This window comes from Megalopta genalis, chromosome 10 (assembly GCF_051020955.1).
Source record: "Megalopta genalis isolate 19385.01 chromosome 10, iyMegGena1_principal, whole genome shotgun sequence".
Taxonomy (NCBI): Eukaryota; Metazoa; Arthropoda; class Insecta; order Hymenoptera; family Halictidae; genus Megalopta; species Megalopta genalis.
In genome coordinates, this window is record NC_135022.1 from 11,160,258 (window position 1) to 11,167,047 (window position 6,790).

A 6,790-nucleotide genomic window follows, 5' to 3' on the forward strand; every position below is an offset into this window, starting at 1 on the left:
AGGACTCGGATACTCGACCTAATAATGTCAAGATTAATTAGACTGTCGAGCATGATCTCAAATATGAAAATATTAAAAAGTGATAATCTACGAGTACTCAAAAGAAAAATATTTCTATAAGTATGAATAAATCATATAAATAAATAAATTTTATAACAGTTCCGTTGAATAGTGTTCTACTTGATATTTTCCTTAGCAACAACTTCTTACAATTTCATCCAAATGAAAAAAATCCTATTATTTTTTATTAATTGATGTTCTATTACATTACTCCTTTAAATCCTATCAATGTGCAGCGAAAAGTTTAGGCTACCATGATCATTATATGATCTATAATCAGGATGCGCATTTTATGCATGTATAGCAAAAACATAATAAAAGGTAAAAGAAGAAATACATTTTCATTGAACATCTGTTCCTTTTGATTAATACAAATCATTTTTACTTTGCATAAAGTACGTAATATAATCCGAATGTCATGTACATAATACGAATATAATATAAAGTCCTAAAAATAGTATAAAATGTGAATATATCTTCGATTATATTGGCTTGGCAACTAAGTAATTGCCGATTTCAGTTATAGATGTCTCTCACTCCCATTTTTATGATATCCGTAAATGTTATATTATAAAATTATTATTATTATTATTATTATTATTATGTTATTTTTTATTATCCGTGAATGTTAGCAACTGGACAAATTGAATGCAGCGGTCAAGGAAAAGCGACCAGAATTGGTCGATCGTAAAGGTGTCATTTTCCAGCAGGACAATGCTAGGCCGCGCACGTCTTTGTCCACTCGGCAAAAATTGATGGATATTGCTTGGGAATTGATGTTACACCCACCATATAGCTCTGATCTCGCACCATCGGATTACCACTTATTTCGATCCCTGGACAACTCCCTTCGTGGTAAAACTTTTAACGACGATGACGCTGTAAAATCTCACTTAACTCAGTTTTTGGCCGAAAAGGATCAGACTTTCTACGAGCGTGGAATTTTCAAGTTGTCAGAGAGATGGCAATAGGTCATCAAACAAAATGGAAAATACATTACAGATTAAACTTCATTGCAAGTAAAAAAAAAATTTTTATTTCATCGAACAAATCGGCAATTTCTTAGTTGCCAACCCTATAATTCTTCATTTTAGTCAGCACTGAATTTATAAAACCGTTAAATTCAATATGCTTGTTTCGCATATAATACTATTCACTGTTAAAACAATATCAAGTTTCTTTAGTTAGACACTAGTCTTGATATCGACCTTTTCGGCGTTCATGTAAGGGCACGTCTCAAGGACAAATGAGCATGATTTCTAAATTATCGGCTGCTTACTTCTGTTTGCAGCCATTGAGAAACGCGTCACTCCCAGTGAGAAGTACTGCTGGTAAATAGAAATTCTCGCATGCTGACCTTTTTTCCATCTCCGAAGACGGTATTTCGGCTTCGCGGTGCTCCCGTGCTCACCGCCGTGACCCGGTGATAGTTTACGCTTCATGGTCGTTTTCGACCAACAATCGGATAAGACTTTGTGTCCTTTGGCATTTCACTGTCGTTTAGCACGCTTTCAGTGACGTGTGTTGTGTTATTACTGGTTTATCTTGTTATTGCTGGTTCGTGACCGAAGCTTATGGGTAAGTAAAACTGCTTTTTTAAAGACATAAATTCGATTTCACGCAATCCTCTAAGTTTATTTAACACCATACATATCGAGCACTGAAAGTCACTGACCTGATTTATGAACAGGTTTTTGAGAATGACAAGACTGGATTTTTGTTTGCAGTATTTATCATTTTTATTACAATATACAGTTGGATTAAAAAATCTGATTATTTTCTCTGAAGGAGTTTCAATAATTTTAACAATTTTAAAACGAAAAATGTGATTTAATGTTAACTCATCAATGCTGTGTATAGTTTAATTATATGATCATCAACACACATACTTAATACAGTAATTAATACTACCTTTTTTGTTGTATTTTTATGCCGCATACGTCATCCTGCTCCTTAATTTTAATTATGTTGTAATTTCATGCTTACTCTTTAGATTTTGTTTATTTTTTCACTGCTAAATTTTAATAGATTTTCTGACGATTTCAATCCTCCAGGTTCATTTAACAACGAAACTTTGCGTTATAACGCAGAAAATAATTATTGTCAAGTTTTCTTGTACACGTAATAATAAATTAAATCATATAAAAAACGCCCATTCGGTTTCTATTCGTCTTTACTCTTATAAAGATGAAGAATTAATACGAAAGATAAACTTATCAAACGATATTTGCAATATCGAATTGTATTATCTTTAACAATGTGATGTGTGTACTAATAAATCTATGATCATAGTTATTGTGACTTAATTGATGATTAGACTGCGGATCTTTATATAAAATAAGAATTGTCTGCATTTTTTCTTGGAAAGAAGAGTCACTTAGAGATTTCTACCTCTCTTGAATTATTTTGTCGAATTGAAAATAATACGATAGTATTCTAAAATTCTTCAAACGTTTTTATTGTTTCACATTTGATCCACTTATTTCTGTCATAGACGCGCAAAGATCCGCAGACTATTGATGATTTATTAGATTGCTGACAAGATTATTTATCGAAATGCCAATGTAAACGAACATCATTATCATTTCCGTTCTATGTTACCATTACGCAAACGTATCCGATTTCATGAAATGATCTAATAAATTATCAGCGGACTTTTATGTCGAGGCTATCGTTACCAAAAACGTCTTACGAATATTTGGCAGGGTGAAAGCCCCAAGAACTCCCCTCCATTAATGCTAGTTACGCCATTCACTATGGATCATTGGTATTACGATATCTCGAAACTTTCTCTTCGGCTTAATAAATCGTAATAGATTATTAACCACTATTGTAATGAAAAAAAAAAAATGAAAACTTTCTATGGATCGATGGGTTAGGCCGTATTATTTAAATTGAATAATTCTTAACGAGTATCGATGTCACGTACATTACGTAATTAGAAATTCTTTCTATATCCATCCACCTACGTTTCTATAATAGCCGATGTCATAATAAAAATTGACACACTTTTATTCCAATCGTTCGGTCTATGGTGTATTGGAATTCTAACATATTCGGTTGTTACGATTGAATTGTTGAATTGTCTAATTTATTTAGGATAATTGTATTATTTGCGCTAGGTTCATTTTATTTTATTTTGGAACGTTCGCAGATGTTCTAATTATCTTTCATACTTTTGTCTACTTCTTTTTCATTTTTTTACTCGTTCGTTTAATGTTTCAAATATTTTCAATATTCAGGAACATTGAATAAGCAGTATCAATAATAAGACATAAACGAATTATCTATTGTTCATTTGTCTATAAAATTAGTGCATTAAATTTTATACCATTTTAATGTCAACGTTTCATCAATTAACGGTCAACGGCCAAGTTTTTGTAAATGTTAAACCGTTAAATTCTTCTAAGCAATGATTCCAAAACAAATTACTAGATTATGTTTTTCGAAATAGTTTATGACTAAAACTGATGATAGGTTTATGAATAAAACTGCTATTCCTTTTATACAAAATTAATCAAGAAATTCTCGATTAACGATTTTAAAGGGTACATAACAAAAATGTACGTTAATTTAATAACAAAAAGTATAATGATTTATTATTTATAACGCTTATTCATTATCCATTTCTTTATGCTGTGAAATTAAAAGTTAGATGTAACTTATGCACTGTAGAAATTACTGCAAGAAAAATGTATGATCTACAATTTACCATTTATAAACAGTCTATACTCTTTTATTTTCGACCCATTTCAGTTTTATTGAAAGTTCTTAAAATTTCTTAAGAAAATTCTTACTTCAAAATCATAAATATCATAAATATGTTTATACATGTTCACCGAAATAATTGTAAATATATAATTCACGACTGTATATTATATTACAATCATTACAATCATGAATTTGTTTAGAAGTGCACTACGACAAACGTGGATACCATGTTCATTTAAATCCCATGAAAATTCATTTCGAATTGCAATCGGCGCACGATAATAATAAAACATTAATATTTGTCATTTGTTACCGATCTCGAAGAGACCCCTTTTTCATATTAATCAACACAAAACTACAGAAAAACTCTTATCTCTAAATTCAGTTTATTCAAATCAACGTTTTCAATCCGAAGCTCCAATTGGAATTCGGTATGAAAACAGTTTTCAAAAAAGATACTGCGCATCGTCTATAAAAATTTCCAGAACTTTGACGAATCCCGAGTGATATGCCGGGTCTGAACGGACCCAGGGTTCGCCAGACAAGGGTCGCTCGTGTTGCAGCGGCCGACGGAAATGCCGGCACCAAAAGATGAAGAGGAATGTTCTGCGGCCGAGGAGTCGAACGGTGAACGCGATTATATTTTTTTCTTCCGAGAAGCAGTAACAAAGTAGAAAAGTTTCTTTTCTCGTTACTTAATTTCCGTTTTTGTCCGCGTCGCAATCGCCGCGCCGCGCCGTTGCGACAAGGTTAGCGTCGGCCACAATGAAACACGGTTTGAAAACGAGACGCGACGAGAGGAGAGGAGAGGAGAGGAGAGCGACAGAAGCTGGCTAGGAGAAGAGAGAGACGACAGAGAAAGAAGACGACAGAGAAAGAAGACGACACGAGGAGGAGAGAAGAGAGGAAAGAAAAAAAAGGGAATCATATATACGTGTGTGTGTGTGTGTAATCAGCGCGTTAGTGCCTGTGCACGATGGTAAAGGCCTACTGACATAAGAGCCACCGACGAAAGTGCGATGTTACATAATTCGAGCACGGGACATGCGTCCTCGCGTCCGGTTGGCAGAGAACGAATTGCCGACAGTCGTGTCGGAAAAAAAGGATGCAAGACGCCATCCATGAAACCATGCAAGAAACTAATTACATTGTTTTGTCGAGCGGACGAAACGTCACTTTCGACCTGGCTCACGGTTTTTGCGCGAGCCAGCCCGCTTCTCGTACGAGAAATCGATTTTCCGTGTCCCTCGGAAGACGTGCAATCAAATCCAGAAAAATTCGATCTCGCGATGGCCTCCGGTTCTGTCACGCTTCGACTGATCTTTATCGGCCGATTCATCTTTATGCAAATTCGCATTTTTTTATTGGCAGTTTTGTAACGGTGTAACGTCGGGAAATAAGAGGCGGATTTGTTTCGGCGACCAGTTTCCTGCGAAGAAAATTCAGAGTTGCTTCGTGTGTACGTGTGGCTCGCGGTGTTTGAAAAATCTAGACGCGCCGTGAATGCGCAATGATGCGCAATCTGATTATCGTTTTTGACGATCGTGTGCGTGAACGTTACGTGCGAATGCATAAAATGCTAGTGAAGCGTATCAGATAGACTGTGTGGATCTTTACCCGACGCGAAACCCACCAGAGCGGCCAAATGACCGCTTTTTAAACTTTGGGCAAAATTTTTTAATGAAACGTTTTCGCTTTTCCATCATTATTATTGCACGAATTTTTCTATAATATACGCTGTTCGTGCACCACTTGAAACGCAATATGTAACTATTTTAAAACTGAATTTTATCTTTTGTAGATCATAGACGGACTAGTCTACAAGATGATGACTGAAATGTTTTCTTTTTAAATTTTGCTATTACATACTTGAAATAACAAAAAGAAGTAAGAACTTCTCGCTTCTTAACTTTTTTATGCGAGCCTATAATGAAATTTAAAAAATGTCTTTCGTAGATCTTGGTAACTTATATGCGGGTTGAAAATTTTATCGAAATCGGTTCACGTTGTTACAAGTTACAACAAATTAAAGTTCGCAAGAATTGTAGTTTTATCAGGATTTCGACCAGAAACTGTAAAAAATCTGCAGTTTTTGAAATCCTTCAATATCTGTAACTCAACTCCGAGTTAACCGATTTCGATCAAATTTTCAGCACGCATATAAGTTACCGAGATCTACGAAAGGCATCTTTTAAATCTTCGTTATAGGCTCACATAAAAAAGTTAAAAAGTGAGAGTTCTTAATTTTTTATTTTCATTCTAAGTAATGGAAAGATTTAAAAAGAAAAGCGATTTTTAGCCATCATCTAGTAGACTAGTTCATCCATCTACGGACACTTTTGTGAGCCACTGTACACAGCTACTTCATTTTTCAATATCTATTTCTCTTCTTCTTTCATTTTTGCTGATAATCTTATTATTGTCTTTACGACGATAAGATAAATGCACCGATTACAGCGGTATCATACTTCGATCGTACTTTATTTTAATATTTTTCCTAATTTATCATGAAATGAAAATATGTTCGATCATTTCGTTTCAGAACGATGTGTCATATATGTATCTTATATGTATCATATAAGAAAATATTAAATAATAAAATCAATTACATTTTGTACGTATTATTGACGATGAAAAATGGCCGGCCACCAATTACAGTAAATTCTCCCTAATTGACGCTCAGATTGTGCACAAAAATGGACAATTTTGGAAGAGGAGATACGATTATTCGAGCCTTGTGGCTCATTTTTGTAGTAACCGATTGTTAATAACTATAAAATATTACATAAATGTAATATTACATATACGGCTCGTTTTTATAGTTATTAACAATATTACATATATGTAATATTACATATATTTCCAATAATTTTTGAATCTATTTTGTAGTTCAACTTAATTCAATCGACTAAAGTGTCTTTTCCAGTTTCCGTAAAAATGCACTCGAAAATTTATTAGCAACATTGCCGAATATTGTCCAACGTTGCTCTGATCAAATTTCATATAATTGAAGGTAGAT